Source organism: Lissotriton vulgaris, chromosome 7 (assembly GCF_964263255.1).
Source record: "Lissotriton vulgaris chromosome 7, aLisVul1.2, whole genome shotgun sequence".
NCBI classification, from domain to species: domain Eukaryota; kingdom Metazoa; phylum Chordata; class Amphibia; order Caudata; family Salamandridae; genus Lissotriton; species Lissotriton vulgaris.
The window spans coordinates 1514756446-1514770468 of NC_141695.1; positions in this window are offsets into that span (position 1 = coordinate 1514756446).

The window sequence follows — 14023 nt, forward strand, 5'->3', positions numbered from 1 at the left end:
AGTATGCCTGCGCGCACAGGTTAGCAGTCTAGTCCATTCCGATGCTATCACCCACGTGATGTACCGTGACAGGGGTCTGATTAGATGCAATCACCCACGTGATGCCCAATGACCGGCTCCCGCATCCTATTAGAAGCAGCCTTTCATACCCGTTCAAAACACTCCAGCGGGACGCGATCGGCTGCATAGGTCAGAATGATTTACTTCTCCGACAAAAATGTAAGTACCGGCTACCTGTTTTAAAATACGGACGCCGCGAACCATGCACTACCCTCGCTTTGTAAATAACAAACGCCAGATAACTCGAACGATTTGTGGTCGACTTTTTTTCTTTTCCCTCGCCCAGAGTCAGGAGGGTTAGCAGACCATGATCAAGTCCATGAGGAACTACCCACATAGAGTCAAAGTGAGCCTGCCATTGTCAGTCTCACATGTTGTTCGTAATAGGTTTGTTAAAATTTATGTTAAATGTGTTTCTTTAAGAAACTTCACGCGCTAGCACTGGTAAAAATAGAGATAATGTCTCACACCAATATGCCAATATGCGATTTTCTTTCATCACTTCCAAGACCAAATATTATTATTCACTATTTAAATAAAACGAGCAATGCACTTGTTAGACTCTTGATAATTCTAAACCACAGGGGCACATTGTAGCCACACTTGGTAAAAACATTAGATAACAGGCATGCTATCCACTTCGTCATGTGCATGATGTATAAAGCCTACATTGGAGAGCGCGCCTATTCTTCACGAATGTTTGAAGTTATAAGCATCTGGCAACTGAGAATCTTTTCTCCATAGATACTCCAGACCTTGGATTTGTGAGTAAAAACATTCCACTACACTCACAGCACACTTTAGGGTGTGTGCTGATATTCATTCACCTCTGACCAGCTATTTTTTTGGGTCACACACTTTTTGGTCCTGACGAAAGCCCTCTTAACTACTCAAAGGGCTGAAACTAGTAGACCTAATAATTTGTAAAGGGATACGGAGGTACTTAAAACCTCAAGCCGATCCCCCAATTATTTTTTACTCATGTCTTAGGGCCCTTCCATTAAAACTTTCAAAAGGGTTTCCCTATAGACATTTTTATCAGATAACTTGCACCTCACATAGCACTTCACTGTATTCACACAAACAACCTGCTCCGCTGTAACTCAGGCGTTGAAGCACAGCTGGGTTGCGCTAGGTAATCCAGCTGGGCCCCGATGATGAAGCATGCCACCTACCAGGTAGGTGGGTGAGGGGTTTCCTAAAATATCATGCAGTTGTTTGCGCTCTTCTAGATTTCCCTATTAGCTAGGTTCTTGTCAGAAACACTGACTGTACGACCTTGCTTAGGACTTGTCTACTGTGTTTACAAACAAATTACTTGGGGAAGAGGACAGGTTCACTTTTTCCTTACTCTTTGTGTTTAAGAGTAGTATCATATGGCCACACCCAAACTTCCCATGGCTTATTTGTAAGCCCGAGAGCTAAACGCTGGTCCCTGGTCGGAATGTCGTGTGCCAATTGCGTAAGTCCCGATGCCGACTTGCAAATCCTTTAGAACAATTTGACCCTTAGCGAAGTGCTGTGCCGAACGCACAGGAATCTGGAGCATGAATCCACTGCCACCAAGATGTACTTGTGAGCCCCATATGAGTGTAAAGGGCTGCAGTGGTGCAAATAAACACAAGTCAAAGGCTTGTCTGAGATCAATAGAGGTGTCTGTGCTGGACATGCTAGGGTGGAACCTTTCATCTGTTGGCAGGTGTTGCATTTAAGGAAAGTTCTTGGTCTGTTTAGTAAGACCTGGCCACCAATATCGATGCTTCAGTTATGTGTGAGCTGACCTGAGACCGTCATGTGCAGCTAGTTTCAATCCCAATCTGCAATCAGTGTTCGATATTACTCTATTCCCCATTCCTAGAATCTGAACATACAGTATGCTTTGTTTATCTAACTTGTACGAGTACTTCAGTGGAAAGCCTTTCTGCAAGTGGGTGTCATTGCAGGCTTTATTGACAGCCACCATGATGTCGCTGTCTAATCTTGTACTAGAACGAGTGATTGCAGCAATGGCAGCAGTGCAGACTGTTGCCTTTGCGGCCTCATCAGCATCATAACAGCAGTTCTCATCATTCTCCTACCTTGCAGCTAAAGCATGGAACAGCCTTCCCCTCCACCTCCGTCAATCTCCCACATTGCCCCAGTTCACAAAGGATCTCAAAACCTGGCATTTCGGGTGACCCCAGCACTCAACGGAGCCAAGCTCCCTCCCCCCAGTGGCTTGAGAGCCTCACAGGCAAGTAGTTGCCCTTTACCAACACTGATTGATCAGCCATGGAATTCCTTTCAAAATGAACACCAACACGCTGATGACTTAATGTATGGATAACATGAGCCCTTGGCACGCCTTTTTTAAGCTTTGCCTCTTGTTTCCAAAGCAAATTGTACTTCATTGTACAACCCTTTGAATCTCAAAATCCATTTTGGCCCGAGTAGTGAAGATATTCATTATCCGACCAGATACAATAGTATGAATCGCACACTAAGAGTGCGGGGATTTCGGGATACACACTTTGTAGTGCCATTATCAAGGCTTTTAGTTCTGCCAGCTGTGCTGTACAGTCCCCTAGGGACTAAGCATGGGCGAATTGTGCGAATCTGGCGTTCGCGAATTTGCGTATTTGCGAACTCGCAATCCGCAAAATCCGCGAATTCTCGTGAATTTGTGGATTTTTTTTGTGTTTGCAAGGGTTTCTGCCAGTTTGCGAGGGTTTTGTACCAGTTCGCAATCGCGAACGTACTTGTCGGCTCGCAACGGTCGCGACTATGTTGTTTCTACGTCTGGTTCATTCATCACAGGTTCACAGCACCCTCTGTTTCACAACCGCCACCCTGTTTCACCCATGCCACCCTCTGGTACATCAATGCCACCCTCTGGTTCATCACTGTAGATTATGGGGGGGAAAAGCAAGCACACCTGCCCTGCTTCAACTGACATGAATTAATTTGGGGTCGATTTATTAATGTGTCACTGTTTTAAAATTCCAGTCTGGCACCTGCTTCCTTATCTGTAATTTGCTTTCTGTTGCAGTGCAATTTTTTTTCCAGGACCTTTGTGGCCTACTTGTAGCTATTCTATGAGCCTGCTTTGAGGGTCAGAGCAGGGTCATAGAATTGTTGCAACTAGCAACTGAACTCTGGAGGGGCCCCAGTCAGGAAGCACTACAGGGAATGGTTACTAATGATGAGTTTGAACTTTTGCACCTGCTGAGTGCTTTCAGTTTTGCAAAACTCGTTTTTCTGCAGAACAGCAACTGTAATGCCCCAAACAAACATAGGCAACTGAACTCTGGAGGGGCCCCTCAGGAAGTACTACAGGGAATGGTTACTAATGATGAGTGAACTTTTGCACCTGCTGAGTGCTTTCAGTTTTGCAAAACTCGTTTTTCTGCAAACAAACTTACTTGTGAAAGTTGATTTCTAATCCAAAAGTGATCCAAAGAAAGTCAAAAGGCCTCAAATCCAAAAAAGTGCAGGCAAATGTCAACCTGAGGAGTTATTCTGATAAAAATCATCATTTTCAGAAGGTCTATGCTGCTTGCTAGTGGATTTCTTGTGCAGAATTGCAAATTTTGTAATTTCGCGAGTGCGAGATTGTTGCTGCCCGCCGCACCTACATGTTCGCAATTGCGAACTCTCGCGATGCGTCGCCAAACTCCCGCGGGATCACGCAGCAAGATTCAAAATGGCGCAGCACTCGCAAAATATCGAGAAAAACAACTCGGCAAACGCTGAATGACGGTAAGTGAACGCCGCACGCCGCAATATTGTATCACCAAGAATTTGAGGATTTTCGGTAAATTCGCGAGAGTTCGCGGATTTCGAATTTACCGAAAATCCGCGAGCGGAACGGATTTTCCGCCCATGCTTACTAGGGACTGCATTTGTCTTTTTTCAGGACAGAACTTTCCGTCATGCATGTGCACTTTTATAATTGCCCATGCCACAGAATATTGTTGAAGTGTCCCTACAGCAGGTTGATCAGCTCCATCTGTATAAATTATATATTCATTTCGATCTAGAGGCTATGTTTAATTTGGCAGAGGATATTCTTGTTCATACTGCAGAAATGCTTGTAATTGTAGTGTAGCATCAAATCTGTAGTCAACATCTTTTGCAGTGAGAGAGTTAGCCCATTGGATCTATCGTGGATGCAAGGCTTTAGCGTTTGGAACACTTGCTTTGGTAACAGCCTCTAAGGTCGGTACTGATGTAACCACAATTATTAGTTTATCCTGAGCCAGTGCTCTGGCTCTCACTACGGCAGCCTATTCTGCTGTGAGAATTTTCTCTGTGGGTGCAAAACAATTTCAGCGTTTGTGTACAAATGTGATTTGTATGCAATGGGTACCATATCCCTCATTGAAAGTGATATAGGTATAGCCGATTGGTTCAGTGACTACATGGATTACCAGGTAAATCGAATTTGCATGTGTGTGTAAATGTTTGGAAGCTATCATGTTGTTTGTATGGAACATAAATTATTTATATGTTCCTGTGTCCAATGGTTGATTGAAAAATCTGGTCTGATTAAGTCTTAGAACGGCTATACTCATTCTGCATAGTTGAAAATGTATGTTTTGCCAAAATGTAAAAATCCTAAAATGGATTGTAGTCTTCTCAGAGTTGTTGGAGGATGGAGCAGTGCACATTTTCTAAAAAATGTGCTGCCAGACTTTTGCCTTCACTTGACAACTCGCATCCTAGAACTAGGACACTGAGGTGTGAGAGAGAGAAGAACTCTGTTTACTTAGACCTTAGTCTTTAAACAAAATCGAATAAAATTCATAACCCTATACAAAACCAGTTAATAGCAAAGCAATACACGACTTTTAAAATCTAACAGTTCCTTCTAGACACTCCACCTAACTACTTCTATTCAACAATTAATTTCATCAATATGCGAGTTATTACAATCTTTAAAAATATAAAAACTTCTATACATTCTAAAAAAAAACTAGTCCTTATAGACTATAAGCCAATAGCTAGTTCTTTACATTATACATTTTTCATTTGCCGTAAAATATTAAGACCATTTGACCTTGCTTCCCTGACTTTTGCCTTCACTTGACAACTCGCATCCTAGTAATAGGACACTGAGGTGTGCAATTTTAGATTTTTTTAAATGTAATTTGTAACGTAGATGAGGAATCCCTAAGATTATGTGGTTCACTCTAGCGAAGAATTCCATTAATGAATCATCCGTCAGATAAATATCATCTACATAGGACAATGCCTCCTCATCAAAATTTTGAAGTAACTCTGTCACACTTGCTAAAAACAACCTGGGGCTATTCTTATACCCAACACACAGAGAGGCAACATAACACAATTTAAAGCATCAATGCAAATATAGTAATCAGATCCAAATTCTTTCTTCGTTTCTTAGTAGCTAATCTTTTAATCTTGTCTCGTCTTCATACAAAGTGCCAAGAGATGTTACAAAACCATCCGAAACAGCCAATACTTTTCGCCCCACAGGGGGCTTCCTCAGAGCAGACTTTCACGCAATGTTCACGCTCATAGAGTGAATTATTTCTGATCCCCGTTAATGCTTCTATCAAAGCTTAAAAGTTCACGACCCTGCAGCCAATGCTTCAACGATGGTTGCCTAGGCCTGTTATCCACATTCAATTCATATAATGTAATTCCTGTATATGGTTTTCTTCAAGTATAGCAGTTGTAGTTCAAAATGGACGTGAGTACTTCAGCAATTCACAGTAGGACAAAGGGCCAATACGATAGTTGACACCAAAAGAGCATGCTTAGCCAGCTCCACCGTCTTAGTGTTCTCTCATGACCACACGTTATGAAGGCCTTCCAGTATCCCTTACTGTCAGTTCTTCTGTCAGGCTATTTTTATACCCCTGTGGTAAACGATCAAATTGTCATTGAAACCCTAGCGTGGAGAATGCTGTCAAGAATCTGCTCCCAGGCACTATATTTTGGCAAAAGAATCCATTTGAGATATCTAGTGTGGTTTTGTAATTTCTTTCGCATAATGTTATTCATTAGTGCGGCACTATGTGCATTTTGTACTGCAAATGTGCGTGTGGAAGTGTTCAAATATCTGTAGTCTAAGATTAGACGGTGTGAATTGTCCGATTTCATTACGGGAAACAAGGGATTATTCATGGGCGATGTGCAGCACCTAGACGCCCTCGGGTAGTAGTGTGCTAGATAAATATATAAATAAATAAACAATATTCTATTACGCCCTGGTACTCAAGCTGTTTTCTATAACTTGTTTTCTAGCTTCATTTTTGATTGGGTATTGTCTCTGCGATTGAGGGGCTGATTTTAATGGGATGTCTCTAGGGTTGAGGGGCTGATTTTATTGGGATCTAGTGATAAGGAGACTCATCATTCCCACCAAACATGGTTTCGGTAAAGTTCAGGAGCTAGCGCTAGAGCTCACTCCTGCGCGTATGAATGTTTAACTGATTCTGAAACGAGCTTGCAGAAAGCCGGTAAAATTACTGTTTTTCACATCGGGCACTCCATTACAAACTCAGGTGGCCAATCCTTTTCAGCCAAAAGAATGTTGTACCCATAAGTCAGGTCCTCCAAAAAGAGATCCTTAACTGTCCTTGGTTTGTCCCCCTCCATTAGGTAATTTCGTATAAACAATGAGGGACACTTACCCTTGTTTCAGGTGTTTCCTACATGATATACTCACTCAGCGTTACTACCGGCAGATAATCCATCAAGTTCCGGCGAGCTATTGTGTCTTCTGCCCCACTGTCCACCATCGTCACTGCCCATTCCCCATTCAGAAGGAGAGTCCTCAGCAGCCTGGGCATGTTTTATTTTGATTCCGGCTACCTTCTTCTTTTTGAATTGAGATTTAGGAGTCTTTTGTTTGTCCTGCTTAAGAATGTAGTCTGAAGTACGATTTGTTTCCCGTTTCGGCTTCACTTGCTCTTCAGATCGGCTCTCTGACCGTCCACCTCTCTTTAAACGCTTATTGGATGAAACCTGAAAGGAACGAGAGGAAGGTGTATCCGTATCCTGATACCTGCCAGGCTTTCTAATATTATCATAGTTTCTTGGATTACATTTTTTATCTGTGGGTTCTTGTTGAGGAGACCCCTTCTGGGTTTGTGTTTTATTTTGTTTATTTTTTATTATCCCACTTCCTCTTTTAAGAATCTGGTGTTGGCTTAGAGTTATCCTTTTCAGAATTACCCTTAACCATTGGTTTCCTAGGTCTGGCTCATTAACTATCTCTACCCAGGGTAGCATAGATTTCTTCGATAATGTTAGGTCATTCTCAGTTCCTTTAGGCGGAGGTGTATAGCCAATGCTGCTCCCTCCCCTTTTATGCTATCTAATAATATAGACGATACTGTGTCAAAGTTTGAGACGGTTAAGGATGCCAACCCTGTAGTTTTGAGGGAGGGCGACCAAATCCCATTGGGGAAAATGTCTATACCAGGGAAGGTGTACAAACGGGTAGAAAACGAAAGTGTTCGTCTGATTTCCTGGAATATAGCGGGTCTATCACGGAGATTACAAGACCCTGCATGGTTGAAAGTTATTTAATCTTTTGATTTGGTATGTCTACAGGAAACGTGGTGCACTGGTATAGCAAGTTTTGATGGTTTCCAATCATGGAACGTTCAAGCAGAACCCTTGCAGTCAGGGAGGGCAAAGGGGGGACTCCTTTCTGCCATCTCTGTAAAAATGAACCAAATACAGATGAAACAATTAGCCGAATCCACCTGGTATCAATTGCTTATGGTTAGTGGTATATTCTTTCCCCCTGTCCTTTTGATAAATGTGTTTATAATGTGTTTAATCACCACGAAACGTTTGTTATGGAAATGTTACAGGAGGAGATTGTTAAACTAACAAATACAGTTTTCCCACTTTTTATTATTTGGTTGGGTGATTTCAATTGTACCCTCTGCAAGTTCAGTGGATCAAATGCATGTGGGTTGTTTGATCATAGTGATCAGCCTTTGGCCCACTTTACTCACTCAAGTCAAGGGAATGCTTTAAATAGTATTATTGTTAATAATGACTTATGCATTCTGGACATGTCTAGTTTCTCAACTAAAACATGTATTCCAACATTTCAGGGGCTAGGGGATCGAGTCAGTACAATTGATTTTATTATTGTATCTATGGGTTATGTGGATTTGGTGACTGATTTTAAGGTTGAGGCAAACCCGGCTAGTGACCATAATCCCTTAATTGTGAGCTTTGTCCCTGCCCCCAGAAAAAATCGGCATATTGATCATACTGATCATCAAATAAAATATACCAAAAATCAGGGAGTCACGCTAAGATGGGATAAAGTAAATGTGGACAAACTAGAGTCGGATATTTTTAAGGAAAACATCGGAGTGATAGAATTGTGTTTGAACCCCAAGACTGACCCTGACTGTATTATTAAGAATTTTGAAACTCTCTTGGGTAATTTAGCCAAACACCTAGTGAAGAAGGCAGGTAGAAGTAAAGGGAAGGGTTTTAAATGGTTTGATGCAGAATGTTCGGCCTCCCAAACCAGCCTAGCAAAAGCCTTACGAAAAGTGCCACTTGACAGAGACTTGGTTAGAGCGGCCAGGAAAAAGTACAATGTGGCACTAAACAGACGAAAAAAGGAGTTAAAATCAAAGGCTTGGGAAGATTTGGAGAAAGCAGTAGACATGAGGGATAATACCCTGTTTTGGAAAGTAATAAATCAACCATTTTTAAAAACCGAGGATAGCGAGTTAATGCAGGTGCAAATACCAGAAGATGAATGGGTTGCCCATTACAGTAAAATTTTTAATCCAAAAGATGTGTCCCTAGGAGCCTTACAGGGAATAGAGGATTTTGATAGTGAATCAGCTAAAGAGTTAGGGGCGTCTCTCACTCTTTCTGAGGTGAAGATGGCTCTGACAAGGGGTTCTGCCTTAAAAGCGCCTGGCCCTGATGCGGTACCGCTAGATTTCTTTAAATGCAATATGGATGTATGGGTACCTCTCTTATTAAATGTCTTTAGAGCTATAGTTGGGGGGGTTATTCCCAGATCCTGGAAAGATGCAGTAGTGGTACCAATCTTTAAGAAGGGTAAAAAATCTGATCCGTGCTGTTACAGGCCGATCTCGTTAATTGATGCAACCTGTAAATTAATGGGCAGAGTTATTTTGGCGCGCCTTGAAACTTGGGCAGATTCAATTGGCATCATTGTTGACTCCCAATATAGATTTAGACGGGGTAGGGGAACCACCGAGCAGTGCCTGAATTTAGCACTAATTATGGGTAAGTACATGGGTGCCAAACATAGTTCCATCCATTTGGCATTCATGGACTTATCCAGTGCCTTTGACACCGTATGTAGGGGCAAGCTGTGGCATATGATGGGGTCGATGGGGTTTGAGGAGCAATTGGTATCCCTGCTCCGTAGACTACATGCTGCAACTACAGTAAGTGTGCGTTATGGCCCTGGGGGAGAAAAAACTAATCCTATCCCGTCCACTGAGGGTGTCCGGCAAGGATGCATTTTAGCTCCCTTTTTGTTTTTGGTTTACACGAATGGCCTGGAAATTTTTTTGTTGCACTGTGGGGCTGATTTCCCAAAGGCAAATGATAGAAGGATTCCTATGCTGTCATATGCGGATGACACGGTTTTAATGACTCTCACTGCAAATGGCATGCAGCTTTGTCTGGATGCTTTTGATTTGTTTATGGGGGATTTGGATTTAAAAGTTAATTTTACTAAATCTTTTGCTATGACCTGCGGTCCCAAAAAATGCAAAAACACGTACCTATAGGGTTAAGGACTGCATCATACTGAAAGTGGACAATTTTAACTATTTGTGAAACTTTTTTAACAAAAAATTGAATTGGGAACCATTAATTACATTGCGGGCCCAAAAAGTATCAAATATAGCGGAGGGCCTTTTCCGCTTTGCGAGTAAACTAGGTCAAAAACTAATACCCACATTATTAGCTCTATATAACGCCAAATGTGTCTCGGTAGCAACTTATGGTGCTGGCGTGTGGGGCACACACAATTGTGAAACACTGCAGCTGCAGGAAAATACATTTATTAAGCGTCTCCTAGCAGTTCCGACAGGCACTTCAAACACCTTTTGCCACGCGGAGGTGGGCACGGAGTTTCTCAGTGATATTATACATCTGGCCCCCTTATTGCTTTGGATTAAAGTCTGGCAATCTGAAGAATTAAAATTGACCCATGGAATTTTACAGGATTGCCTCAAGCTGGACCACACTAGGGAGATACCTTGGCTTCAATATGTAAAGGATAACTTTTATAAGATTGGTTTAAGTGATATTTTCGATTACCCTGTGCTAATCGGCAAGGATTAAAAAACAAATACCAAAATCACTTTCCGCAATACTCTGGGCACTCTAATTCGTAGCAAGCATGCAATGTATGTAAGGGGTAAACTTCAAAGGCCCCTTTACCAAACCTACATTATTCACACACAATGGCATTTTTATTAAACACGTTTCCGTCTTAACACTTTACATTTTCTTTTTGCTTTCCCAAAACAAGGTGGGTGGTGTAAGAACCTACCGCCATGTCCCAGTAATAATATAGTTACTCAAACTACTGTGCATCTAACCCTTTTTTGTGCTTTGTATAAAGTTCCCAGAAGCAGATTTATTAGACCAGTGTTGGTCTCCTTTGGATCCCGTTGTTACAGAGAGTGTTATGAGCACTTACTATCTTTGTCAACCCCTCCCATTTGCAATGCAGTGCTGAATTTTATTAGATCGGCCCTCGTGATTAGAAACCGATATTAAATATAAAAAGGGAATAGGATATTAGTTAAGGGGAATTTTTCCTGTCAATGAAATGAGCCCAGTGATGATTCTCTTCCTACCGGACTAATGTTTTTTAATATATCTTATTTTAACTGTAGATATCAACTGTGAATGTTGTTTAAATTGTTTATTATGCATGCATACTTTTATGACTCCTGCTTGGAATCGAAATAAAGTTGTTTGAATTTGATTTGTGTCAATGTTCCCGACCAGTTTCATCCCTAATTCCAGGTCAAGTGCTGCCCCGTACTCATTCTGTACTTGTTTCAGTACCTCAGGTAGAACTGATATTGAAGGGGTACCATGCATTCTGGTATAAACAGTAGTAAAGACTGTACCCCAAGTGGCACAATCTTCTACAGCGGGAGCCATCACCATGCAAATTGTTAATATTCTGTGTTTCTCCTGTGGGCCCGTATGGGGAAAAACTGCTTCAAGCTGACCAATTTTCTGTACTATCCAAAAAGGAATTTGCTCCTGACTTGTGGGACCTTTTCCCATAACAACATTCAGCGTTTGAGGGCTGATACCTGTAGTAGCTAATTGTGGTTTTGAAGCCTGAGCTGTCCGTGCAGGGTTAACTGTGACTGTCTGCCTTATGTACTTCGTAAGGTTTCTGTAAAGTTTTACTATATCTTTGTATAATTGTCTTATTTCTGCTGCATTTAAATTAGTGAGATTAGGATGCAGTGTATAAGCAGCTAAGACCGGCCTGGTTTATCTTTCTTTACTGAGCAGACCGAGTCTCACATTTTCTACGATATGGGGGAGGCCGCCTTTAAACCCATTTTTGTTCTCTTGGTAAGTTAACAGATTTTCTATGTTCACGTATGGAAAGTATTCCTCTGGTGTTTCATCTTCAATGTAAGTGTGAAACCATTGTATAGTGCATCCACAGCTGGGAATTTAACCCAGGAATAGATTATCTCTTTTGAAAATGCTTTGTGTGCCTCAACCATGAATGTTACGTCTCCACCCAATGCCGGGAGGCGATAATGTACTCATTTTATAACAACTGCTTGTCTGCAATTTTCTGTAATATTTTGCCTAACTTCTTCAATGTCTTCAGCTTGTTCGGTCATTGTTAAAGAAAAAGGTATTTAATTAAATACATTTACGGAGATAGGGTTAGCACAATGTGGGAGAATTTTTATCCTACAAGCTTGAATAACCTACCTCCAATACTCAGGGTATACCTACTCAGCTGAGGCAGATTTTCCTTCCCACCACAGATGTCTTTGGTTTGGCAGTGAGTAAGGCTCTCTCAGAAATGCACAACTGAACTACTACTCAGTTAGACTTGTTAAATAAGAACCCAACCAACATTGGCGGCGCCATGTCTTGTTGTTCCTACTAATCCGTTGGATCTGTACTTTTGTTGGTCAACATAAACTAGGGGCTTGGTGCCTAGACTGATTCCAGATATCCCTGCAGGATATGTTGGCCCTATACACCAGCTAGCTCACAGTGCCACCGTAAGCCCCCCTAAACTTATCAGGGATCGAATGGTTTCTGGCAAACACTGAACATGGCAACCCTGACTCCTCAGGGATCGTGGAAACAGATCAGAACCTTTACCTTGGTCTCTCGTGCCTACTTGTTCTCAGAGAAATTTTCAGAACACAAAGTGGGACGTTTTCAATAAATTTATTGAACCAAAGGTAATCATGTATTGAATACACGTGCTGCAATAATCAATAGACAGAAGCAGATTAAAGTGATTAGAAGCATCCAAAGCGTAAATAGTAGATATAGTGCTACCATGGTTTTAAAACAGTGTATATATGCAGGCATATAACAAGGCAGTAATCTGGCATACTCCTACTATGCAGAACCCTACTCTGAGTGTACTTCGGTGTGTGTAGCTGTGAAGCCAAGAACCCCCCTAGGTCCCAGCCAACCCCATTACCTGGTGATAGAGAATGTAGGAGCCCGTCCTGGTCACAAACTGGACAACCCCTCACAGAGATGTCAGACCGCTGTGTGGTGAAGTCTCAGCATCCAGGGACCCATGGTGTCAGCTGAAGTGCCTCCTCTACTAATCTATTGGGATGCTCATTATTTATAATAGAAAGTAGCCTTGCAATGTATGTGAATATTAGTGATGTTATGGATATGTAGATGGCTCTGTTGGACTGTGGATAAAGATAGGATGACATGTGTACATAGTGCATAAAGAGGCCTAGTACTTGATGTTTGAGGTATTGTGATAATGTTGTGCGAAGCTGCATGTGTAAAGAAAGTAGTTTCAGAGAAACTAATGCAACATTTTCATACATGCAAATATGTGCAAAGGTGCACAACTGAAATGTTATTGTAAAGACAATTCAAGAAAAAAGCTGCTTCGCTACATGGGCCTAACCCGGAAATATAACAGTACATGCTTTTATAGTGACTAGAGGAATAATAAATAGCTAAATATTTTGAAAATAAATATATCAGTAACATATAAGGTGATGAGTGTATGCCTATAGATTGGATCTATAAGCTGCTTCTCTACTGAAATATTGGGGGACGAATATACATTTTAAAAACATAATAATACATTTAAATAAAAATGAAAAAGAGAATTTACAGCAAAAACAGAAAGCCTGCGTTTGTAAATATGTATCCATGCATGCACACATGGGACTTTACCTAGTACAATTTTATATTTCCTGATTATTGTCCAAACATGTATCATGTTAAAAATGTTATGTATGTATTCCTATTATGTGTGGTTATATATCTATAAATGTATACATTTTCCTCCAACTGCAGACAAAAAGGTTAACTTATCTCCCTAAACCCTCACTCTGACACTTCCTGTTTGTCTTTAAAATATCCCCTACCTTCCCTCTCTGACTTAACTCAAACCTCTTTTACTATTTTGTACCCCCAAATAGATATTTCCAAAAGCATCCCTTATCCATCCATCCATTATCCTACTCATTCAACTAACAGACGAGCAGTTCTACCACTCACAATCACTTCCAATAACAATAGATTTTTCCTCTTTATTAATACATCTTTAGGTTCCGGAGCGGCCTCCTACTCGCAGAAAAGATCTTCAATGCCTCATCGAGGGTAGTAAACGCAGTATAAATGGAATTACAGTTACAATGGCCAAACAGTGAAATTGAATTATTTCCAAGAAGCCTTCTCTTTGTAATTAAGGATGTGGTATAAAACATGGTAATAT